Below are 27,237 nucleotides of genomic sequence, written 5' to 3' on the forward strand. Positions count from 1 at the left end.
CCCCGCACCCTTTCAACACTTTAAAAATGTCATTTCATCATCTCTTGAACATAGTTTCAGTTGAAAAGTCAGCCATTGGTCTTATGATTGCTCTTTGAACGAACCGTTCCTCACTGACTTTAGTTTTCAGCAGTTTTACTCTGATGTGCATAGGTGTGGTTTTCTTTGTATTTATATTGCTCAACATTGGTAGAGCCTCCAGAATCTTTATGTGTCTGTGGTTTTATGTCTTTTGTCAGTTTTGCAAAATTCATAGTCTGTCTTCGCATACTAATTCTGACACATTATTTCTTTCCTCTCCTTTGAAGACTAACACTTGTTAGATTTTAAAAAATGGTGTCTTGTATATCTCTTGTAGTCTCTTCAATTATGGCCTTTTTTGTACTTGCAATTGCTTATTTGTCTCTGTGATTTCAGCTAGATATTTTCTATTGGTCCATTTCCAGTTCACTAATTCTTTCTTGTACCATGTTTAACCTGTTGTTTAACACATCCATCAATTTTTAATTTAGGTTATTTTATTTTTGATTTCCATAATTCCCATTTATTCTTTTTATGCATTATAGCTATCTGGTGAAGTTCACCATCTCACCATCTATTTACTTGAATAATAATCACAAGTATTCTAAAATACATGTTTGATAACTCAAATTTCTGGGCACCTGACAGTGTTATTATTGTTTTTTTCAACCTCTGTTGGTTTTTGGTCATTTAATCTTTTTGCATATCTGGACATTTTTCTGTGGGTTCCTCTTCCCCTTAGTTTTTGGTTATTTTATTTTCTTGCATACCTAGGGTTTTTAAAAATAAGTCTTTTGTCTACTAGAAACATATTTGTTTCCTCATCAGTGGAAATATAAGTATTTAATTACAATCTCCACGGTGCTTCACTCAGCCTTTCTCCCTTTGTATCTCTCTGCTATGAGTCAAACACAAGTTTACTTTGTCCCACAGACTGTAAGGTTACACCTCAAACTCTACGAGTTTGAACATTTCTCTTTAGCTTTGAGATGAGGTAGGTAGACACCTCCTATTTCTCCCTGGGGGTGGAGAAGGCAAATGTCACAACACTTGAACAACATTTTCCAGTGAAATTCTCTTTTCAAGCTCAAACTCCCTTCTTGCCTGAATAAACACCTTTATAGCTAGTTTATCACCTCAGTCTGGAAGGAAAGTGTAATGGCACTTACTGTCTTGGGGTCTAAGTTGAAATAGACAAAAGTTCCCTTTTGGTAACTGGTTATAATTTGTAATAATACCATTTTTTTGATGTAAAAATATGAATATTAACTTAAAATGCTTGATTTTTAATTGTTTAAAATTGCAATCAATCCATAAAAATTAGAAAAATTGTTGGTCTGTGTGTACCCATGAAGCAGGTAGCCCACAGCTTACTGAAAGTTTAAAAAATACTGCTCTAAATTTTTTGTCATTTCACATAATCATACAATTTATCTGCTAAGAATCAAAACTATTTAATTTTTGACCCATTGTAGTCATCTGCTTTTGAATGTATTGAAATTTATGATGTCCAGATGACATCGATATCTAATAGTAATAGGCAGTTAGAATTATGGGTCTAGACCTCAGAGATTAGAATATTATGAATATATAGAAGAAACTATAGAAATGACTGAGATGCTTAGGTAAGGGATGTAGAATGAAAACCAAGTGGAAGCCAGAATATGTAAGACTCAGGTAAAAGTAAGCTGATGGCCTTAGGACTTTAGTTATGATGAAGAAGACTTACTCTTCCAGGGGTTCCTTTATCCTGATGTATACAAATAACTTTATGTTTGTATACCCTTATCATTCTGGTTGTAATCTTTAAGTTCATGTTCAAGACTTTCTAGATCTCCCACTCCCCTCTGCACGTGTGTGTGTGTGCATGTGTGTGTGCATACATATACATATGTATGTGTGTGCATATGTGTGTGTGTGTGTGTATAGTTTGGCTCTGTGACCCCACCCAAATCTCACGTCGAATTGTAGTTCCCGATGTTGGGTGGCGACCTGGTGGGAGGTGATTGGATTTCCCCCTTGCCGTTCTTGTGATAGATAGTGAGTTCTCACGAGATTTGGTGATGTAAAGGTGTGTGGCACTCCCCCTTTGTGCACGCGCTCTCTCTCTCTCTCCTGCTCTGCCATGGTAAGACATGCTTGTTTCCCCTTTGCCTTTTGCCATGATTGTAAGTTTCCTGAGGCCTCCTAGCTATGCTTCCTGTGTAGCCTGTGGAGCTGTGAGTCAATTAAAAACCTATTGTCTTCATAAATTACTCAATCTCAGATAGTTCTTTGTAGCAATGTGAGAACAGACCAATACACACACACACACACACACACACACACAAACACACACACACACTTAAAACCAAAGAAGAGCTGAGCAGAGTTTGAGTTTGTTTAAACCCATTTGTATGTGTGTATGTGCGTGTGTGTGTGCCTGTGTGTGCATGCATGCATATATGTATGTGTGCATGTGTGTACACATGCGTGTGTGTGTGAAGTGGCAGTGTGCTGATCCTGTGGCTCCTGATAACGATGACGTAGTGATAGAACAATGACAATGATTGTGGAATATAAACGACATTTTAGCTAAACTAAGCGCATTTTTCTTCCTTCAGAGGCAAAGTTCTGCATCTTCTTTTGCCCGTCACCCTTGCTGATGTCTCATGTATCTTAAACTATCATCACTTCGTCATTCTATCACGGCTACATGCCATTAGCATCCTGTTCCATAGCACTCTTGGAGTATCTTGACTGCCCTGTGAATTGACCCAGCAATTATGGCCAAATGCCTTAGGAATGGTCCTGTATATTATAAACACATCAATACGCATGCTGATGTGATAATGTTAAAATTACACTTCTCGCTTTCAGTAGCTTCCAGAAAGTCACTTACAAAGGGATGCTTCCTGGTCTAAGGTGAAACTCCTCAGTCACCAGTCCCTGCAATGTCTGGGGCCCTGGGAGCCAGAAAGATTGGAGCCCAGAGGAATGATATCCTTTCCTTGACCTTAGATTTTGCTAATTCTGTGAGAGACATTAGCACAATATTATTAGAATCCTCCAAGATTCTTCCACCCATTGAATTAACACTAATTAATTATGTCAGCAGATTCCTTTAGGATAAAGGCTTCTAGGATAAAGGCTTGGTAACTTGCTGCAGATGCAGGTTGACTACTCACAGGTACTTAAAGGGTTACAGTGCAGAAGTAAAGAAGAGTCAAAAATTCCCATCTCCACCTTTCTCTCCCCATTGATATGACGGTCCCAGCTCCCTGCAATCTGACTACTTGTCCTCTCTCTGATGACATCAGTATCACTCAAGCACTGTCAACACTTCAGTTTGGCAGCGTCTGTGGGCTAGAGTATGTCTTGGGAGTTTAAAGAAATAAGAGATCAAATCCAAAAGGAGTAGTCCTTTTTGCTAGAGACTCATATATTTTGGAAAGCATGTAGGAGAGTTCACGGGAGTCTGCCTAGAGTTTCAGAATTTTAATAAACAATATTGCTTTTTTTTTGAGACAGAGTCTCGCTCAGTCACCCAGGCTGGAGTGCTGTGGCCAGATTTCAGCTCAATGCAAGCTCCGCCTCCCGGGTTTACGCCATTCTCCTGCCTCAGCCTCCCGGGTAGCTGGGACTACAGGCGCCTGCCACCATGCCCGGCTAGTTTTTTGTATTTTTTAGTAGAGACGGGGTTTCACCGTGTTAGCCAGGATGGTCTCGATCTCCTGACCTCGCGATCCGCCCGTCTCGGCCTCCCAGAGTGCTGGGATTACAGGCTTGAGCCACCGCGCCCGGCCACAATATTCCTTTTTTTAATAGCACTGGTGATATTTCTCTACTACATACTTGATTCTTGTCAGTGGTGGAAACACACAATAGCTGTCCTAACACTACATATATCCATGGAGCCAGCGAGGCTGTTCCATTAATTCTGTGTTTGCAACTTTGACAGTGTTGTGCAGGGAAAGACTGAATTTCTCTGGACTGTAGATTTTTCTTTTCTCTAAAACAAAAGACAGTGAAAACTTGAGAGAACAAAGAGATAGATTCTGTCTCTCTTTTGTTCACACATTCATTCACCAAACATTTAATGAGTGGGTAGGGAGTATGTGAATAAGATACAGATCAGTCCGCCAAAACTTCCTGGTAGAGTAAGAGAGGCCCATAAACAATGGACTTTTACATATTAGGGCAAATCTGTAGTGCGACTATTACAGTCTGCCAAAGATCACACTTTCAGGAATACATTCTACTTAGGAAGGCATTTGGGTCTCCCCAAAGAAGAGATTAATTTGGCTAGGCCTTGAACAATGAAACAAGGAGTATGATTTGATCCAGTGGGGTTGCAAGAAAGCAAAAAAAAAAAAAAAAAGGAATAAGTGAAGTGGAGATTTATGCATGTTTAAGGAATTGTGGACACGGACTTTGCTATACAGGCTGTATAGGCGACAGAGACTTTCCATGGGTGGAAGGTGAGAGAATGTGGCACAAGGTCATTAAGGACACTGAACACCATGCTAAAGTGTTTGAGAGAATGGAAAGTAAAGTTATTATTTTTTCTCTTAAGTTTGAAAACAATGTGTCAGGCACAAATGCTATAAACCAAGATTATTCCTTAAAAGACAATAATTCCTGATTGGATAATCTCCCAATGAAAAATAAAGAAAAAGAAATAATGTATCTCATTGTCCGTCTCCAGTGCACCATGGGATCCTAGAGTAAGCTTCCTTATTGCATGCAGTGTTGGCCTCATCTGTTAACGTTTACTTCCGTGACTGGTATTTGGATTGCTTCTTGAACCACCCTGGCATTGCTTCATCTTTCTAGACAGCTGCTCTTTTGAAGCATCTTTGCAAGAGATGCTTCTCTACGTATCTAGACAGAGCATACACTTGTCAATCAAAACACAAATAGCACGCAAGCAACCTGCATGTCCAGAGGCTGGAGGAGAGACAGGGCTACTTTCCCACTGAGGACCTGCCAAGTGTAGAATGACTGGGCTCTTTGTGATCCCCATGAAATCGCAGAGAGCGACCCCAGCACGAAAACCTCTGCTTCTGCCCTCCGTCTTTTATACTCGTCTTTTACTATTTTTAATAAGAAAACTCTGAAGGGCTTCCAAAGACCACAAAATTACTACACAACAGCTTTTTACCTGCTTTGTGGAGGCAAGTGACTGTGATTTTTTTCCCATTGCCTAGCATTCTTCTATATTAGCATTGGATCTTTTTTTTTTTTTTTTTTTTTTTTGGCCTCTCCCCCTACAAATGGCCAGGCCTGAAGTTACTCATTATTTGAATGAGTTTTTGATTCAACAATAGAGTTTCCTGGGATGTGAGAGATGGTCTCTGAGGACAGTCAGTGGGCAGCTTCTATTCACAGTGTTGGAATCAGAGCTGTTTTGCATGCCAAGGGGGAGATTGAACCGGGAGCTTATGCAAAAGCTTCAATAGGGCTTATACTGGCCCAGTCACATTTCTTAGAATGTCTGGGATGATGTGAGTGTGACTCTTTCTGGGCTTCATCCACTCTCACCCTTTTCAAAGAATAACTGGCTTGCACAGAGATTTGGCAAAGCAGGGACATGGAGTACCACCGGGACCAAAGGGTTTCTGGTTCCTATTTGTTTTCCTGTCAGGTGTTGCTGGGAGATCCGTTCCCTCCAAACTACTGCCAACTATGTGAACTCTAGTAATTTGGTAGGGCAAATAAATTACTGGCAAATCCAGCACAGCAAATTGTGGGCTAATAGCGAAGGCCAGAGATGTCTCTGTTAATGGCTCTCGTGTAGCCTTTTGTCAACTGAAGGAGAAGTCACATCTGAATCCTGAGAAGTTGGACTTGGGGCAGGGACAGAAAGCCCAGGGAAATTGCAGAAGATGAAAATTTTGTTTCCATCACTGATAATTGTTAATTTTTTTTTCTTTTTTCCAAAAACGAAAAAAAATCAAAACCTAGGCCCAGTGTCTTTTATGGAAAGCAAAATGATACGATTGGACATTCAGGTCAGGCATGGTGGCACATGCCTGTAATCTGAGCTCTTTGGGAGACTGAGGCAGGAGGACTGCGTGGGCCCAGGAGTTTGAGACCAGCATGGGCAACATAGATTCCGTCTCTATGAAAAAAAAATTAGCTGGGTATGGTGGTACATGTGCATAGTCCCAGCAACTCAGGAGGTTGAGGCAAGAGGATCACTTGAGCCCAGGGGGTCAATGAAGGTAACAGACATCTATGATCATGCCTCTGCACTCTGGTCTGGGTGACAGAGCAAGACCCTGTCTCCAAAAAAAGGAAGAAAGAAAAAACAGTTGAAACTTCAGAAGCCCTAGTGATTTGAGAAATGATAGAGAAGAAAAAATTTCAGACTGTATGGTAACATCTGCCCTTACAATTTCACAGTCCTTTCTCTTCAGTTTCTTTGGCAAAGAAGAAAAGATGTCACAATAATTCAGATGTGTCATTCTTTGGCTCTATCTCACAGAAAAAAACATGAAGTAGGAGTTAGATGCTGATAATGTCAGTTCTCAGTATGTGTTGCTGTCATTGACTAACCAACTGTAGCAAATTTTTCTATGTCTTTAGGTGTTGAATATCACTGTGTTATGTTCAAGTACTACATTCTTACATTTGTATATATGTACTTGCCTACATACAGATCAGGAATATCTGAATTCTGTTGAACATTATTTACTCACAGGGAAAAAAAAAGTTAGTTTCTGTTTGTCAGGGAAACTCTTCACCTGTTATTAATTTATTCATTCCATCAGTCAATATTTATTGAAGACTTATTCTGTGTCCATCACTGTATTAGGTGCTGGGGTTATGGCAGTGAAGAAAACAAAGCAAAAATTCCAGCCATCACAGAGCTTATATTCTAGTGGGAGGAGACATATAGACTTATACGTGTGATAATGGTGATGCATGTTAAGGAGGAAAATAAAGCAGGAAAAAGGGATAGGATGTTGCAATTTTAAGTACACTGGGGAGGAAAACCTCAGTGATTAGGAGTCATTTATACAAAGACTTAAGGGAAGGGAGGAAGCAGTTCATGTGAGGGGAGCCTTGTAGGGAGAGGCAATGGCCAGTGCAAAGGCCTGGAATCTGGAGAGTGTCTGGTGGGTTTGAGTTAGGGCGGGGAGTCCAATGTGGCTGGAGTAACATGAACAAGGAGAGAGTATTGGATCTGGAGAGGAGATCACAAGGTTCCTGGCAGGGTGAGCCAGCAGTGGAATGCTGTGTGGGCTTTGTAGGCATTCATAAGGATTTTGGCTTTCACACTAAGAAGATGGGAAGCCACGGAGAACATGGTGTAATTTCCTTGTACAGGGATCATTCAGGCTGCAGGGTGTCAAGGGAAGAACGAGGGAGATGAATTGCAAGAATCTACTAGGTGAGAGGTGATGGAGGCCTGGCCTATGGTGGAACGTGAAGGTGGGGAGATGGAATCGGACTTTGGAGATGATTTCTACCTGTGTTAATGAATCATTGGGGTAGGTACGGTCTGGAGAGACAGACCTTGGGAAAGGCTGAGGATAATTCCTAGACAGGGACTCAGCAGAGGACCCTCAGCAGTCAAAACCCCTGGGACCGTGCAAATGAGTGCCTTGGTCCTCAAGGAGGATCGGGACACAGTATCCACGACATTGATTCCCACAGCTTCTAGGAGATAGAGTTAAGATTCTTATTTGCACTTTATAGGTAACAAAAATGAAGTTTAAAGAGAATTCACCACTCAAACTCCTAAGGTTTTAAGTGATCCCTCTAAGCTGCAAACAGGTCTTCTGATGACATGTCCTGACAACATTCTTTTGTCAATCACCTAAACCCCCACTACCTACTTGCCACAGGTGCCTGCATTCCTAAATGAAGACCAGATGTCACCTGCAGTGTTGAAGTGCTGGCTCTTATAGTGAGTGGCTGTGAATAAACTCCATGCCCTCATGTGTGACCAACCTGTAGATCTTTGTCCACAAACATGGGTATGGGCTGGCACACACCTGAATGTGTGATGGGCTGTGCACCCAGCCTCTTCTTTCCTCCTTGCTTCCCTCCCTTCTGCTTCCCTCCCTCCATCCCTCCCTCCCTCATTTCCTTGACCAGCTTGTAATAATAGATTCTGTGTAATAATAGTACATTTTGTGCCCATTAAAGTACTACATGCTCTTTATGCAGTTTCCTATTTATTTATTTTTAAAAAGTATGAATAAAAAAGCTAGTGCAAGGACCTGACTCTGGAGCCTTGAAGGAAGAGAGTTTTGAGGTAGGAGGCATTTGAACATGCTTCTTCTGTGATGCCTGTGGGACATTTAAGTTGAAAGCTATAAGGCTCTAGCTCAGAGAGACCTATGTGGAGACTACGTTGGGAATTTCTGAACATTCTACTCTGAAAATTTGTTTCCTGAACCTCTCACTCATAATCAGTGCATCAGTTTCCTATTTTACCTTATGCTTCCTGTTGTTTCTAAGTGTGCATGAATCTATCAGGTAAGCTGAACAAACAAGAATCGGGTCTAAAACAAGCATAACTTTATTTTGCCTCTCATTACCCCATTAAACTTGACTAGTAGAACTTTTTTCCCTTCAATCCTGGATGCAGATTCTGGCATATCCCAGAGCTTTTCTTTTTATTCTTAGAAAATGTGCATCCCTATGGTGACATAAGGCATAAACTCAATTTCAAACATTTAATGTCCAGTCCAAGCTATTATTCAAGTTGTCTGACTTGGCTTCAGGTTAAAGTGTCAACCTCCTGGAACCAACCTGGGTCAGTCTGGAGGCAGGAGAGGAGGGAGTTAGAATGCCTTATCTCACAGGCTTCTGCTTCCTGCCTTGGGAGGAGAAGGAGAAGGGAGGTTAAGAGGATGGGGCAATTCTTACATTGCTGGTTCATACCCTGGGCCTGGCAGATGTCTGGTTCTTTCCATGAAGTATATTTGAGCTCCTTGTAAGTTATAGCTTGGACTCTCTCAACTGGTTTTACCTTAAGAAAGGATAAGCCTCTATTCCGGGTAGCTTTGTGGCTCCTTCCTCAACCCAGTGGCATTGGTAAGACCCTCACCCTCTATCCCCAACCAGCCTCTTTCTACAGACATCTCCTTGTCCCTCCAGGCAGCTCTCCTGGCTAAAATAGGGCCCAAGTACTCATGCAGACTGTCCCTCTACCCTGCCCTGCCCATGCCTGGTGTGGCACAGCAGTGTAGCCTACACCCCAGCAATGTGTCAGCCCTTCCCGTGTCTGTGAGATTTCCTGTGCAGGAGTCAGGCTCATCCACGGTCTCTTCAGCTTCCTCAGAGGAGAACGGGGTACACGTTCCTGCACTTCAAAATTTCAGGGGATGCAGGCCAAGCTCTCCAAGGAGAGGGAGAAACTGTGTGCCCCTGGGGAAGTCTCTTCTGCTCCTCCTGTGCTCTCATTTGATGGGGTAGCCATGGGCGACCACCCTCCTTCCACGACGTGTTGCTTCCTTGTTCTTCACACCCATAGGTAAAAATACCCCGAAGTGAGAAATCACAGAAGTGACTTTAGGAGGCTGCTTAGGCAGCAAGCTTGAGGGAGGTCGTGAAGGCAGGAAGGCACAATGTGACATCCCTGAAGGAAGGAGCCTCCAGAGAAGCTGGGAAAGGGCGTGAGGAAGCAGGTGCTGGCGCTTCCTTTGTCAGTTATCCCTTTACCTCAAATAACCTGGGATGGGGATTTGGTGGCACAATGCCTCACTGTGTGCCATGACATTCCCCAGGCTGTGGAATGCTCGTGCACCAAGGGGCAGCCAGCTGTGAGGAGAGGCTGTGGGGCTGCAGGTGGGCTGAGGTCCCGCCTCCCAGAAGGTCCTTCTCACACTGCTCACACTTGCTCCTCCAAAGCTGCTAGGTAAAAGGAAGTAGGTCGTTTTGTGGGTGGGAGAACCATTCTCAATTACAAAAAAAAAAAAAGAGAAATTCTTCTAAGGTTCCAAGAATTTCAGCTTGTAAGTCAGAAATTTCACACCCCAAATGAAATTGGCAGGAAGCCCAGAACTCGCCATTTTCACTTTAGGTACTAAAATTCTCACATGGATTTACTTAAAGAGTAACCAGAGTATTAAAATGTCTTTTGGGCTTAAGATTTATTTGCCTATGATCTATTGGTATGATTATTTATTTACCAAATAAATTGAGAGATGGTTTTGTTATTTTGAAGCTGTCCAGGAATCTCACATTTATGTATTTCTAGTATGTCCTGTGATCAGAAAGCATTGACCTTCTTACAAATAAATTGTATACAATTAATGATCTGTTGGTACACTTTTATATCTTACAGATTCTTCATGCAAACACAACATTATAATGTTTTCTTCTAACTGGATGTACTGGAATCTTAAGTGGCTAACTCAGTTGAATAAAGTAGTCTTAGAAGGCTTAATCGTCTTGCATTGGTTACAGTAATATTTAGAGTTTGTGGCACTTCTCTGGATTGTCGAGAAGTGCATAGGATAAACCTGGACATTGCTGCGTGTTCTTCGTCTTCCAGCATGTATGCATGCAACCCATACATACATGCTCCAAGTACACAATAATGTCTTAACAAATGGAGTTGGCCCTCGTTATTTGTGGATTCCCTATCTGAGAATTTGCCTACTCACTAAAATTCATTTGTTGCCCCCAAATCAATATTCCCAGCACTTCGGTCATTTGCGGACGTATACCCAGTGGCAAAAACTTCAAGTCACTGGAGGAGCACGTTTCCAGCTGGGTCAAAGACACCTGCACTGCCATTTTGTTTCCGTTCTCATAGTGTAGACAAGTGCCCTCTTCACAGACCGCGTCCTCTTCACAGTCCAGTTAGTGCTGTGTTTTTCGCACTTATGGGATCTTTGTTGGTAACTTTGCTATTCAAAATGGCTGCCAAATGTAGCTCTGAAGGGCTGTTTGACGTTCCGAGAAACAAGAAAGCTGTGATGTGCCTCATGGAGAAAATAAGAGTGTTACAGGAGCTTCCTTTAGGTGTGGTTATAGTGCTGTGGGCTGTGAGCTCAATATTAATGAATCAGCAACACAGGTTGAATAGGGTGTCTTAAATGCACATAAAACAAGGGTGTGTATTGATTGGTTGATGAAAATGTGTGACTAGGGGCTTGTGGGAACATCATCATGTATTTCCTTTAGGAGCAAAGGTTCAGTATTCACTAATTCAGAGTTCTTGGTGACTTTCTAGAACATGACTCCTGTGAATAACAAGAAGCTACTGGTCTCGACTGATATGTTTCCTTAGAAGAGCCACCTCTTGTCACTCTGTCCTATGCCAGGACTCCCATAGCTAAGCACTAGATACATCATGGTTAGTCTCCCGCTTCTGAGACCATTCAGTATCCAGCTGCTTTAACTAGCAGCAACATGGCCTTCTCCACAGTTTGCAACATATCTGCTCCTCATCTACCCACCACCAGGCCACCGCATGCCACCAGCATGTCATGCATGGACTCCAGAAGACTTACTCCCTCGGCTTCTCATCTCCTCAATGTATTCTCTCCTTCGCAGCAAGAGTCCAGGGTCACACCCCACTCAAGGCTCTGCTCATTCTCTGAGCCCTCTCCCAAGATCATTGAAGACTCACTTTTCTTTCTTTCTTTTCTTTCTTTCTTTCTTTCTTTCTTTCTTTCTTTCTTTCTTTCTTTCTTTCTTTCTTTCTTTCTTTCTTTTTCTTTCTTTCTTTCTTTTTTTAATTTAAGGGGCATGGGTATGTCATTTAAGAAGCCAGAACTTGGTTATATATATATATATTTTTTTCTTTGTTTGTTTGTTTGTTTGTTTTGTTTTTTGTTTTGAGACGGAGTCTCGCACTGTCGCCCAGGCTGGAGTGCATTGGCATGATCTTGGCTCACTGCAACCTCTGCCTCCCAGGTTCAAGTGATTATCCTGCCTCAGCCTCCCAGGTAGCTGGGATAACAGGCACCCATCACCACACCCAGTTAATTTTTTGTATTTTTAGTAGAGACAGGGTTTCACCATGTTGGTCAGGCTGGTCTTGAACTCCTGACCTCGTGATTCACCCACCTCAGCCTCCCAAAGTGCTGGGATTATAGGCGTGAGTCACCGCACCTGGCATATCTGTGTTTTTAAATCACCTCTCTTGCTGCAGATGAGAGAACAGATACCATGATGTATTGGATGCTTAGCTCTGGGAGTGCTGGCATAGGACAGGGTGACAGGATGTGCTGCTTCCCAGCTCCTATAGTGAGGATGCTTGTGAGACTCAGATGAAGAATGAGATACAGGGATTCTAAGCTCAGTTTCCCCATTTTCATGTAATTCCCCTTTAGAACTGCTTTGAGTAAAGTGGTTTTTCTGTTTTTGAGAATGTGCTTTGAAAAAACACATAGGGCTGTGCTAATACCGATTTTTTCCACATTTTACAAAACCATACATATGCAGATATAAAATGCAGATTTAGAAAATTTTAGTGGCTATTATGAATTTTTATGTGATGGAAAATGATACTATGTATATTCATATCTTCATGTCATAGCACCATTTTCTGTTACTCTCTGATGTGTTTATAGGATATAAATTATATTGTTCCTTTTTTTGGAGACTTTTCTTCATGTTGATAAAAATTTTAAAAGGCATTTAATGTTCTGAAAAGTACTTTCCTAATTGTTTGGTGAAAGGTTGACAATAATTCGTTCTTTAAAATCTGAAGATTAATGGATCTATACCTGCTTGAGGTAATTTTTACCTTAAAAAAATCTAACTTGGCATTTCTTGACTATTTGTTTTATCACATTATTTATGCTAAATGAATGTGTGGGAAATGAATTTGATGCTGCTCAAATATACCTTTTCCTTTTGTATTGTAAAACCTGTAAAGCAGGAGCTTCAATATAGAAATGGTCTGGGGTTGACCCGTGAGGTGGATGAGTTTACAAAGTAAAAATGTTACTTGAGATCCGAGGTTTCCATTTCCACCTTTATTTCTCTTGTCAATTTATTAAACATTTATTTAGTTATAAAACCAGGTAAGGTTCTGGAAATGCAAAGACAACTGGAATGTAAGTCTTTGCCCTTTTTACTCTACTAGAGGAGATAGACATGTAAACTAACGAAATAATTAATTGTAGTAAGTTATGAAAGTTTCCATAAACTTCTATAAGAACACAGAGAAAGAAAAGAATATTAGAAAAATTTTCCAGAGGAAGGGCCACTAAAGGTTGGAAGGAAGAGTCAGGATTGGCCGGACAGATGGGACCACATGTGCTAGAGTAGACAGGTGTCAAAACACTAATTCTATTTGCAGAACTGCAAGAATTTGAAGGATGGTCAGGAATGTGTGGAGGAAATGAAAATATCATGCCAAAAGGCTCATTCATTTTCCAGAGTCCACATTTTGGCATACAAAACTTTGTTGGCTATGCAAGGAGAGACCATAGGAATTAAGTATTCGATATCATTCTCTTTGATATAAATTAATCAGATAATGAATAGTGTCGACAGTAGAAGAATGCATTTGGATTAAAATCTGATACTTGCTGGGATGCAGATGAAATGTAAGGATCTGAGTTTCTTGATAGAGTGCTTTCAGGGTTTTGAGTAACCTGGAACATCTTCTGTAAATAGGCTTATTTTCTTTCTCTTTATTTTCTTCTCCAAGTTCAAACATAAAAGATCAATATTTTACCTTCCTCTTTTAGTTGTAAAAGTAAGATTCTGTTGGGTTTGACAGGTGGGAGGAAGCCATGCTTAGACACCTCCCTTCTAAATTCCTATTCAGATTAATGTCAATGTATTCTTATAATCTAAGCGTTAAGTTTCCCTATAATTTTTTTTTTTTTTTTGCTATTTTAAAAATACTATAACTGATCCCAAATTTTCTCATATATATTTTCGACTTCAGAATCACTTTCCAGGAGAAAGCCATTTGTCTACAAGAAGATTTCTGAAATCAAGCCTTCAATAACGAGCTTGCAAACAGCTGACTTTAAACAGAATATTTCATAGAAAACAATGTTAAGTATTAACTAAACCATATTAAATAACCCTTTACATGCCTGGCCCGATTATAAAATTTTAAAGATTTTAAAACAGAGCCCATATAGAGCATAGGTCTTCTCATATGACTGAAAACAACATTCTGTTATCACTAGGTTTATTAATCTAAAAGGTTTTAGGATTTCTTTTCCAAATTGGATTGAGATCAAACTCCTAAATAAATGAAACATCTTTTTTTTCTCTTCTTTAAGCTGTTCTGACTCTGAAGGGCTTGGTTTCCTTAGGTTGGAGCTGTTTCAACATCTTGAAATGAAACAACTAATTAAAGTGTTTTTGTTTTTGGCTGGAAGTCTTTCTTCTTCTCTGGCTGGAGTTCTGTCTTCTTTAGTTAAAGCCACTTCAGCATATCCCCATTTCTAAATTTTGGTGTGGAAAATACCATTTTTGGTTTGGGCAACAAAAAAAGTGAATGAAGCGTTTGATCATTGATCATCTCCCTTGCTTTGTCTGATACCAAGGGGGATATGGGCCAAGAATCCATCATCACTTTCTCACAACTTTTTTGAATCAGGCTCTGTAATAAAATATTTCTTTATGTGACCATTGACTATATATAGTATTTTCTGCCCTATGTTTATGAGGGCTTGTTGAGTTTAGAAAAAAATAACTTATTTTATCAACATTTTTAAATAACCTATATTTGCCAGGTTTGGGGCTATAATGCACTTTGATCTAATTGTTTTGTTTATGATTTGTCCTCCCCAGGACACTGTAACCTCCTTTACAGAGGGCGTATGACTTTCTTGCTCCCCGTTGAGTCACTCCGGTAGGGCATGGTGTCTGATTCATGGTTGGGCACTAAATAAATGCTATCTGAATGAATGAATGATTGAATGAATGAGCTGAATAAGAATAGTTTCTGCATTCTAAACAACACTGCTGTATGTAAAGTTTTAATCCATTGAACTAAGAACTAACAGAAAAATGCATTTCTGAACAGTACTTTGAGGAAGAAGTAAGAGCTCTCTAGAAGTCCTGGGAGAAAGGGAGAGGGAAATACATGCCCAAAGGAAACCACACACTTTATGGCCTGCTTAATTTGAGGTATTCATAAGACATGAGAAAGAGATTGCCAGTGAGATTGGAGCTCAAGATAAAGTCTTCTAATATAAGCTCCTCGTTTAATCATATACATATATGATTATTATATATGAACATATTATAACTGTATTATGAAAATTATGTATATAATAATTATCCTAATAATTATTGGTGGGGACACTGTGAATACCAAATAATAGACAATTTATGGGTTGATTAGATTTAAAGAGCACCTATGTACAATTGTGTAGGATGACTTAAAACCATACTGTTGAAAGAGTGCAATGCAAGTTGTAAAAATGCAGTTTTCAAACAGTGGTTATAATATCAACCCAAAAGATAGCTGCCCATTTAGAAAGGGCTGTGGTCCTGTGGTCATGCATCAGTCATGTAACTCCTTTTACACACAGGAGGTGCCATTTACTGCCAACAATTTATTCTGTCATGTCAGATATTAGTAGAGAGGATTTGGCAGTGTTAGTATTCCTATTCTCTAAGAACTTGCAACATAATGTGTACTTTTCCAAATTCAACATAAAAGAAGACAAGATAAGCAAAAAAAAAAAAAAATATATATATATATATATAGCATTGAAAGAAGGTTCACCTAGTGAGCTTCACGATGCGAAAGACGACCAAGAGTGGAGGGAAGGAAGCTCAGATACTTCGAGTCCAGCCCTGACCACATGTACAGTTGCTCTGTATGTGCTGCCCAGTGCATAAAAGTAGCATGGACTTGCGGAGCCTCAGCAGCCTGTTTGCCAGGAAGGTGGTTTGGGTAGATGTGGTTGCAGTAGCTGAGTTTGGAAAACTGTGGAGCTGGGAACTGAGGGGCTAGCTTAGTATTGAAGGAAGATGATGATGTACTTGTGGCCAAAAGAAGTTAAGTAATCTAGAACCCTGAAGGAGGAGTTTTTGAAGCACAAGGAAAAGAATCTGGGTGCTATCTTTAATGCAAAGGGAACTATAAATAGTGTAAATATTCCCTTTTGCTAAGAAAAGAATGATGTAATGATAAAAGTGTCATATTATATGATCAACTTTTGGGGTTAAAAATTCATCTATTGAATCAAGTCCTGCATTATTTTAAAATATGTTTCTAAGATAGAGTCATTCTGTGTGATCGAGTATGACATTGTCTACTTGAAAATTCCCATTCTTGTATATTGTACTGAGAAGATAAATTCATGTCTTGACCTGGGAATTCTGAGATCACTTATGTGCAAGCCTCAAAAGTCAGTCTCTTCTGGTTATACTTTCACCAGTAGATTCAGGAAGTATGAGAACTAAGAGTCCTGTTGCAATGACTTGTAGAGTATGGGCTACGTTTGTCTTCTCTGCTGCGATAGTCATCAATTATGTGTGCTCTAAATATGTACTAATCTTTCTTCTAGAAGAAGGTTAAAGGATGTCAAGAACGTACCTCTGCGCTCCAGCTTACTAAGGAGAATGAAAAATCCCTGGAGAAGATGAGTAAAGAAAATAATTCAAGGAGCATGCTAAAAATAAAAATATACTCTAAAGAAGCAAGAGGAAGTACTGGGAAAATCAATACCAGTGTTAAGAAGTGTAGGAGTGAATGAATGTGACATTGAGAAAAGAGATGAGGAAAAAGATTATCACTAGTATGGCACAACGTAAAACTTTGCTTAAAGAGAAAACAGTATGCTATTTTTCTAGAAACATGAAGGAAGAATCATTTCCAAGCATTCATGAGTAAGCAGAATCCTGTTACAACCCCAGGAAGAAGTGACTCCCTCTGATCCCTGCCACTCCACACAGAGTGACGGATGGTGGTGGATGACTGCACACCAAGAACCTATGTAGTTTATAATATGAAAGTGGAAGGAAGTCTAACAAAAATCCAATGTCCCTTCCATTTTTAACCACCCAATGTATTACTTTTCTGCCTACCCACTTGGGGATACATGTTGCTGGAAAAGGGAACTTGGTACATATGTCTAGTGATCTGGAAGATCTGAGTGGGAAACAGATGGACTTAGAGGCTAGGATATGCAATATCTTCTTCTGAACTCATGACTTTGAAAGGTAGATGGAAAGATGTGGGAAGTAACTGGATGGCAGGATGTATGTGAGAAAATAAAAGAATTTGGTCCTTGGGCATGTGGTTTATGGTAACAAAATGATAAGGGGCAGATAGTATCCTACAAAGATTAGGAAGAAAAAGTTCAGGAAAGTAGCTGACTTAGTGTCTTGAGAACAAGGACCATATTTTATTCATATATGCATCTTCAGCTTCTAGTACGGCGATTTACGTGTATAGGGGTTTAAAATTACAAGACTTTAAGAAGAGGGAGAAGAAAATATTAAGCAAAATAAGCCATAAATCACAAATATATAAGCGATAATATGTATGACCAAACCCACCTCCCCCCAAAACATCAACAATTACAAGCAGAAGTACAAAAAGAGCTTAATCATTCTCATAAGAAAACAACAGGAACACTGTTCAAAAACAGTAACTTACGGCTGGCTGAACTTGTAAACATTTAAGCGCAAAAGAGAGAAAAAGCAAAAAGTGCTTGAAATGTTAATACAAGAAAGCAGAAATGATCTCATAGTTATCACTAAGTTTCAGTGAACCAAAATAATAGAAGAGTATATACACCCTGTTCCAGGGAAATAGACTTGATGTGGGCTTGGGGGATAGCAAGGTGTATAGAGCACATAATTAATTCAAATCAGTAGTGGGCTTGTGCAGTGGATATGAAAATGACTAAGACATAATATATGATTTCAAACGCCTCACAATCACAAGGGGAGATGGATACATAAACATTTAACTAAAGTAAAATGTAACACAAACTACAACCGGTATGTCTAAAGTACCACACATTAGTTTCCTGGACTGCTGTAACAAAGTATTATAGATCAAGTGGCTTAAGCAATAGAAAGTTCTTGTCTCACCACTCTGGAGGCTGGAAATCCTAAAACAAGGCATTGGTAGGTTGTTTACTTCTGAGGCTGTGAAGGAGAGTTTGACCCATGCCTCTCTCCCAGCTTTTAGCTTCTGGTGGTTTGCTGGCAATCTTTGGCACTCCTTGGCTTGTGGATGGATCACGCCAATCTCTGCCTTCATCTTAACACACCGTTCTCCCTGCTGTGCATGTGTACGTCCAAATTTCCCCTCTTAATAAGAGCACAGTCATACTGGATTAGGGTCCACTCTCTAAGATCAATTACCTCATCTTAAATTGATCATCTGCAAAGACCTAGTACCAAATAAGATCAAATTCACAGGTGCTGGGGATTGTGACTTGAGCATCTGTTTTGGGTCACAATCCCACCCATATCAGGCTTAAGAACACTGGAATCGCCAGGCGCGGTGGCTCAAGCCTGTAATCCCAGCACTCTGGGAGGCCGAGACGGGCGGATCACGAGGTCAGGAGATCGAGACCATCCTGGCTAACACGGTGAAACCCTGTCTCTACTAAAAAATACAAAAAACTAGCCGGGCGAGGTGGCGGGTGCCTGTAGTCCCAGCTACTCGGGAGGCTGAGGCAGGAGAATAGCATAAACCTGGGAGGCAGAGCTTGCAGTGAGCTGAGATCCGGCCACTGCACTCCAGCCTGGGCGACAGAGCGAGACTCTGTCTCAAAAAAAAAAAAAAAAACACTGGAATCATTGTGGCATATAGCACAGCATGTCCAGTCTGCCTGTCAAATGACAGTAACAAGAGATTTTGAAAATTATCTTTAAATACAAAATTGATGCAAGGTGAGGAATAAAGTGTTTTGGGAAGGAGGTCTGTCTGTTCAGGGAAGAAACTGTGTTTTTGAAAATATCACTTGATTTATTGAATTCACTAACCACTCACTGACCATCTACCATGGGCCAAATGCCATGTAAGATGCCAGAGATGCAAAATTGATAAGACAGTCACAGTCTTCAGAATGCCTAATAAATATTTAACTTTTTGGCTGGCCAATTTCTCTCTTAGTATGTAGAGCAAGTGCAGTTTTGAGTTGGGAATGAATTCCAGTCACCTAGACAGAACTTACTTCTGATCATATAGACTACTGAAAATTTAGGAGAAAGTGGCCACATCATTGAGAGATCATTATTGCAAGAGAAGGAATGTCTAATCAGGTCTAATCAGCCATATCCCCAGACTTTGAGAAAACAGATTTTTTTAAAGCTCAGGGAAATAATAGTTATAGTTCTATGATCAAGGAGCACCATAGGATGCTGGGATTTCTGCACCGAAACCCCATCCCACGAGCTGCCCCGGGCTTGGTGAGATGCCTGCCAGATTATCGGTCTCTTTCACAACGCTGGATGTTGCCTTTCATATCCAGTATCTAGGGCATTGTAGAACTTGAATCCTTGTTGAGTAATTATAATTGTGAATCATCTGTTACAAAAGAAGAGTAGAAAATGCCAAAAAAAAAAAAAAAAAAAAAAAAAAGGTGGTTGCACATAGAGCTCTCTGTTTAAATCAGATATTGAGAATATAAAATCGCATTTTGTCATATGAATTTGAAAGTGTGAGTTTTGACATAAACATTTTTAGAAACATATATGATGTTACTTGTGGGCTTGTAAAAATAGAGAAAAAAATTAAAAATTTTAATTTTTAATTTTAGTTAAACAGTTTTCTGGTTTGTGTTATTGGAAAAAATGCTGAAGTGAACATGTTTGTAGACATGGGTTTTGGGTATTGGTCTGCCCATTTCTGTAGGATCTGCAATAACCTTTGACTATCTCCAGTCTTACTTTAAATCTCTCCCTTCCATGCTGCAGACTGAGTGAGCCACCTGCCATGCACATCTCATCTATGAGTCTCTTCTTACTGTTCATCAGTGCCTCACCATTGCCTTCAGACTTTTTGTGACTTTTTGTGATGAGGCTCAGCCTCAGGGTCTACATTTCATCTCTGGTCAAACTCAATAATGGACAGAAACTTCTATTGCAACTCTGTCTGTGTGCATGTTCTTCTTCTTTCTTTCCTTCTCTTCCTTCCTTCCTTCCTTCCTTCCTTCCTTCCTTCCTTCCTTCCTTCCTTCCTTCCTTCCTTCCTTTCTTTCTTTCTTTCTCTCTCTTTCTTTCCTTCTTTTTTTTCTTTCTTTCCTTCTGTCCTTCTGTCTTTCTTTCTTCTTTTGACGGAGTTTCGCTCTTTTGCCCAGGATCAAGTGAAGTGGCACAATCTCGGCTCACTGCAACCTGTGTCTCCCTGGGGTTCAAGCGATTCTGCTGCCACAGCCTCCCAAGTAGCTGGGATTACAGGCATGCACCACCATACCTGGCTCATTTTTTTTGTATTTTCAGTGGAGACGGGATTTCACCATGTTGGCCAGGCTGATCTTGAACTCCTGACCTCAGGTGATCCGCTCGCCTCAGCCTTCCAAAGTGTTGGAATTACAGGCGTGAGCCACCGCGCCAGGCCCCATCTTTCTTTATCTGACTCAGTCTTATTTTCTGCGATTCCAGAAAGCTTCCCTGAATTCCCAACCTGTGTGAAGGGCCCTAGTTTGACTCCACAGCATCCTGTGCATACCTCTAAATCAGCAGAGACATCAGAATGATCCCTTGTTGCTGACTCCCAGCAGAGGATAAGCTCCTGAGGACAGGTACATGGTTTTCACCCAGGTGACCACACAGCATGGAGGGCAGAACCTGACCTGTAACATGGCAGGTTTAATATATGCTGGATTTTAATATTTATCACCATGGGAAATGAACTATCTGTGTCGAGGGAGCCATCATACACATCACTAAACAGTGATTTTTTTTTTTTTTTTTTTTTGAGACAATGTCTCACTCTGTCTCCCAGGCTGAAGTGCAGTGGCACAATCTTGGCTCGCTACAGCCTAAACCTCACAGGCTCAAGAGATCCTCCCACCTCAGCCTCCCTAGTAGCTGGAACGACAGGCAAGGACCACCACATCCTGCTTTTTTTTTTTTTTTTTTTTTCAGTTTTTGTGGAGATTGGCATCTCTCTATGTTGCCCAGGTTGGTCTTGAACTTCTGGGCTCAAGCGATCCTCCTGCCTCAACCTCTCAAAGTGCTGGGATTACAGGCATGAGCCACCACATCCAGCCTGATAATAATTTTTAATTGGTGAAATTTGACAGTTTGGAGAAAGAATGTGTGAGTGAATTGTGGGCCTTTCAGGATACTCTATGAAGGAATTGATGTATGTAGAATCTACTAGAACATTCTGACCCAATATCCTAATAAGGACCTAATAAACATACACTGAAATTGAATGAAATCTAATCACCTATTTATTCATTGGTTCAAAAATCTTTTGTTCAGAAATTGCAGTGTGCCAGTACTGGTGCTGGGGAAACCGAGAGATACAAGTTGAGATGCATACAGTAAGCAAAACACAACCACATGATACAATGAGTGTTATAATAATTTTCCACTTAATAATGCTATGGGGGTACACAGGAGGTAGAAGGCCTAAGAGAAGTTATATAGGTCACTTGCTTGTTTTCTTTCCAGTGCATTTTCTGCCCTTCTCTGCCCTGTGCTATAACTCAGAGCAATATTTTCCAGCTCTCTTGTTTCTTTGATTTTGTGAAGGCCAGTGGAAGACACTGTGGAAAACTGAAGGACCCGATGAGGGAGCAGGCCACATTCTACCTCCTCCGTCTCTCTGCTTCGAGTAGCATTTGCAGTGGTAGCTGCTGCGTCTCCTCCACACAGCTTCAGCTCTTGCTGGGCAGACTTTCTCCAGGTGGTCCTGTTCCTTGGCTGTGGTCACACAGCCTTCCCCCTGGATCTCTCTAGCAGCGATAGTACCTTCTTGCCTTTGTCAGTCTCTTCTTTACCTTCCTGATAGGCTCCTTGGCTCTTCACCATGTGTGATATCAATATCCAATGGTAAATTCACGGAAACACTGAAAGTACTTTGTTTCCCAACAAACATTGTTTGATTCAGAAGCTTCCCAAAGAGGGTCACATTGAAAAGCTATTGCAATAAGGCTGGTTCTGGAGATTTCATCGTTTTTTACATGTACTATTCTGTTTTTGTCTTGTTTGGGGGCTGTGGACAAAATTTTAATTTACTCTGGACTCGGATTTTTTACCTTAAAATAATGAGAAAAATGTAATATGTTTGGCCACCTTATAGTTCATTCATTGATTCATCCAACAAGTTTTATTTAAGCTCTGTAAGCTCTGTTCCCTGGAGATGACATGCCAGCTCTGAGGGTATAACCATGATCAGGACAGATGTGCTCCTTGTTCCAAAAACATCATAGACCAGGGAGATGAAAGATGCCAGCAACACATTCACTTAGAAGATGCCAGCTTTGATAGCAGTGCCATTAATGGTCCCATTTCCTTAAAAATGTCCATTAAATTTAGCAGGTCAGTATTAGTAAATGACCACATAATTGTTTTTGAGAATCACAAAGCATGTGGAAAGCTCTCATTACAACTAGATGGAGACCCCTGATGTTTTTAAACAGCTTTAGAAATGAAAAGAATCGTAAAATTTACAGTTTTGAATAACCCCAAACTGACGTGCTACAACCTTCATAACCAACAGACCTCGAATTAGGGAACAAATGTGCCCTCTTCATGACTCACTCTCTGATTGAAACATGTTTGGCAATAATTTCTTTTTAGAAATTGCTTTTGTTTAGGAAATGCTTGCTATTTCTTTATGCGCTAGGAGAGGGTCTTTTACATTTAAAAGTGAATGATTATCTCAAAGGGATGTAGGATGAACTTAATCAATCCCTTATTCTGTAGGTGGGAGCATATCAAATGCATTGCATTTTGATCAGGAGAAATCTTATTTTACATACTTTGAGACTATAGATTTTAATATCCTCCAGAAACACATTTCAGTGTCAGGAAGTTCTTTCATCTAATCTAAATCTCCCAGACTGTTCTTAGCAAAGATGAAGGACAATTGGCTACAGTTCTCTGTATAATAGAACAAGACTGTAACTATGCATTTATTCACTCTTTTATTTAAAAAGGCTTTATTGAGCATCTACTACTAAGAGCCAAGCCCTGAGGACAAAATAGTGGGCAAAACCAGACACAGTCCCAGCACTTTAAAATTACTTTCACAGCCAAAGGATCTTTGCTGTGCCTTTTTTTTTCCCTTAGATCAATTTTTCCAGACCTTAATTTCTATGTCTACCCGTTCTACTTTCTTTGCTATGTGGTATTAGGCAATTCAATCATATTTCATCTCTTAGTCCATTGCATTGCTACCAAGGGATATCTGAGGCTGGGTAACTTATAAAGAAAAGAGGTGTATTTGGCTTGTGAGTCTGTAGGCTGTGTAAGAAGCATGGCACCAGTGTCTGCTTCTGGTATAGGCTCTGGCTTCTTCCACTCCTGGGAGAAAGTAAAGGGGAGCTGCTGATGGAGCCCGGGGGGCCCATTACTTGCATATGCTGGTGGCTGCCACCACCTTTAAAGGGGGCTAGGACCTGGAGGTGGGCTTGAATGTGGCCATCGCAGCCTCATGGTGTGGGAGGCCTCCATGAATGAACACTGGACCATCAAGTGCATCAAGTGCAGTGACAGTGACTTCCAGCAACTCCAGGGCTCGGCAAAGCAGCAGCCATGCAAGGTTGTCCCCTTGAAAGGCCTATGGGAGAGGGTGGTGCCCCCTTGCTGGATGTTCACTTTGATGGGATCCTATAGGACACGTGCGCACTTTTGGAAGAGATCTGGCACATGTGCCATTTAACTTCACTAAGAACCACACCTTTGGCCTGCTGAAGCTGGATGATGTCTGTTCACCTACTGCAACATCACCTCCTGGGGGAACTGATGAAGTCCAAGCATCTTGGACATCACCACCATGTTTGAGAGACACAGATTCCTATGCTGCTGGAAGGAGAACATTGACAGGGGGAGATGATGCTGATCCCACCAGCTGACTGCAGCTACTGGTCTTCCCATGGATGATCAAGCCCCTGGTCACCATGCACTGAGCCTGCCTGGAGCTGGTGCTCCAGGTGTCTGCCCACTCTGGGGTCTCTGGGCTTCTGGACAAGCCCCCTACACCCCTTACTCAAGGTCTTCATGGCTGGGAGCCCAGGCTCTGGTCTGTCACAGCCCTGGGTTGATCCCGGTCTCGTACCATTAGGCAGCTTTCTTAACCCTCTCTGTCAGGGGAACACTGCTACCTACCTCCCAGGGTCGTGAGGGTGAAATAAATGCTAACACTGGGCCATATGCCTCCTGATAACAGCAACAACAAAATGTGCATGGTGCACGCAGAGGAAGCAAGGATCAGGGGAGATACCAGGCTTTGTTTTTCAACAACCAGCTCCCTTGGAAACTAAGAGAGCAAGAACTCCTTCTTTCCCTCCCTCTTGGACCTGGAAGAGCATTAATATATTCATGAAAGATCCACCCCCATGACCTGAACATCTCCCATAAGACCTCACCTCCAATGTCAGAGATCAAATTTTAACATGAGATATGGAGGGGTTAAATATCCCAAGTACAGCACTCTGTAAAAAGAAATTTTCTGAATTTGTAAAATAAGGATAATTATAGTACTTACTACATGGAGTTGTTCTGAAGTTTGAATGAACTCAACAAATGTTAGCTCTTACATTAGCGATTATTATTTCAGCATCTCTGCAGCTGCTATCTTTGATCAATATGGCTGCTAGCCACATGTGACTATTTAAATTTAAATTAATTTAAATTAAGTGAAGTTAAAAATTCAGCCACTCGGTTGCACAAACCATATTTCAAGGGCTCAATAGGCGCACGTGGCTGGGGTCACCATATTGAACAGTGCAGCAGATACAGAACATATCCACCTTTGCGGAAAGTTTTATGGAATAGCACTCGTCCCTGGAGACCTTGAGTGAGAGAGAGAGAGAGAGAGAGAGAGAGAGAGAGAGAGAGAGAGAGAGAGAGAGAGATGAAAAGGACACAGATCCCTACAATATTGATTGGTACACCGGGGCCAAGTTTATGTGATTGGGGACAAGTTTCCTAATCTCTCTGTCCCTCTATTTCCACCCATGTAAAATGGGAACAGTATAGTAGATACCCCATTAACAAATTCAGGTAAAGCACTGAAAACAGTGCTCAGCTGTATGAAACTCTCAGTAAAGCAATATTATGAGGATCTCAGGCAAGCACCTGTGGCCCATGTGCAAACGTTTTTCACAAACACTGAACATTGCCAGCTTTGCTCTTTCCTGGGCTATTTATAGAATGGTTCCTCCACTTACTTAACTTTTCTGTGTCTCAGGTTGTTCTTTTTTAATTTTTTAAAATGGAAATATTATATGCTTACCAAGATTGGTTTGCATACAAGTAAGATCGTGTATGTGAAAGCAAAGACACATTCGAGGCATTTAATAAAAGTTACTCCTTTCCACCCTTTCCACTAAGAAGTACAGATCCTTCTGAATATTAAGGTTGATTGTCCTGCAGGGTTATCTATCCTTGCATGTGAGCAAGTCCTATAAGATGCACACATTTTGTGAAGTGGAGAATGCATTTTCCTTTCTGACATTCTCATTCTCATTTTGCGTGCTCTTAGGGAAATTCAGATTACTCTACTTTCCCAATGACCTAACCAATGGAAGGGAGAAATGGTGAGAGTAATCAAATGTGACAGGTAACCCAAACCATGGATGGGTGCAAAAACCATTCATATTCATTTATTTAAAAATATTTGCTGATTCAATCATGTTTATCAAAAGTCTTCCAGGCAAAGCATTGTGTTGGGCACTATTTATACTTCAGAATAATTTTGACAGCAGATGTACCTTAGCAATTGTTTAGTTTGGGCCTATATTTAAATTGGTTTGCATTTCCTGAACAACAGAGTGACCAATTGGAGAAGATGGGGCTGCCCTGGGTAGGGTGGTTACAAGGGGGAGTCAGGTTGAAATTAGAAATTCACTCCATCAATAGTCTTTGTGTAATTTCATTTGCAAAATGGTATCTTTCCAGGAAGGAAGGAAAGTTCTCGATTAACATATATTTTTGGTATTCCATGAGCTTTCTGCCAGCCTCAGAGAACCTGAAGGACATTTCCATGTGACTGAGCACTGCCCTCTCTATACAGGCTTCAGTAATGACCTCTGAGCAGGTGCCTCCAATAGGCCACGAGAGAGTACTGAAGACAGGGGTACAGACATTTACACAGTGTGAACATACAAGCAGCATCTGGTGCTGAAATGATGATGCAAAGACTTAACCAAATCACCTTCTTCACGTGGTTCTCTCCTCAAACTCTGGATGGTATGACTGGCCAACTCTGCAGAGACAAGACCAAATGATACGCAAGGAACCTCTCCTCTACAATTTCATGAAGCTGGCCCTAGGAATTTAATATGGAAATATCTGTTCAGCTTATTAGATTTAGATTTAAGTCTCATTTGCTGGTGCTCCAAGGAAATTAGGAAATGAAGGACACTAAAGCCAGAGCAAATTCATGACATATGCTGCAGTCTCAGCAGGAAAGTTTCTGAAATCTCTGAGGGTGATTTCAGATGTCAGAGTGCCTTGGGGATTGGGGCGGGCAAGTTCTAGTTATCTCAGTTTTCCGGAGCAGCCTTTGAATGTATCCACACAGCAACATACCATTTGCATTGAATGTTCTGGCAGTTAAAGGGAACAAGTATTGGTGGATACGAGAAGAACAGGAACAGGAAAATGTAGAGTTGGAGGGAGAACATTGACTTAGCACATCTGCACCTGTGGGTGGGGTAGAGAATTTACATTTTGGCAAAATTATTGACAAAGTTAAAGATGAGTGAATACTTTGATGCAGTATTTACATTCAGCTGAAAGTTCAATGTAGAAGGCAAATAATTAGGATATTTGGAAACGTGATTTTGAACATTTTTCTATCTCACTTGTGTGGTACCTGGGGCAGCAGCCCTTTAAGATGGCATGAAGAAGGGAGTATTTGTGCTTTTCTGTGTTATGCCAGCTAATCAAAATGCTTCTTTTTTCCTCTCAAAAATAATCAGTGTATCAGGAAAACACACATATCTCTCTCCATGATCTATCAGGAATCCAAATAGGAAAAAAAATGAGTCCCCCTCTGTTGAAAAATGCATTTTGCTGCACCACGAAGAAATAAATGTCTACCAAAGGAAAATGAAGAGGAGCTAAGAGGAGAATCTAATTGCCCACTTCAATCACTCGCACACAGAACGCCTGGCTAAAGGATGGGCAGGCAGA

This window comes from Rhinopithecus roxellana, chromosome 18 (assembly GCF_007565055.1).
Source record: "Rhinopithecus roxellana isolate Shanxi Qingling chromosome 18, ASM756505v1, whole genome shotgun sequence".
NCBI classification, from domain to species: domain Eukaryota; kingdom Metazoa; phylum Chordata; class Mammalia; order Primates; family Cercopithecidae; genus Rhinopithecus; species Rhinopithecus roxellana.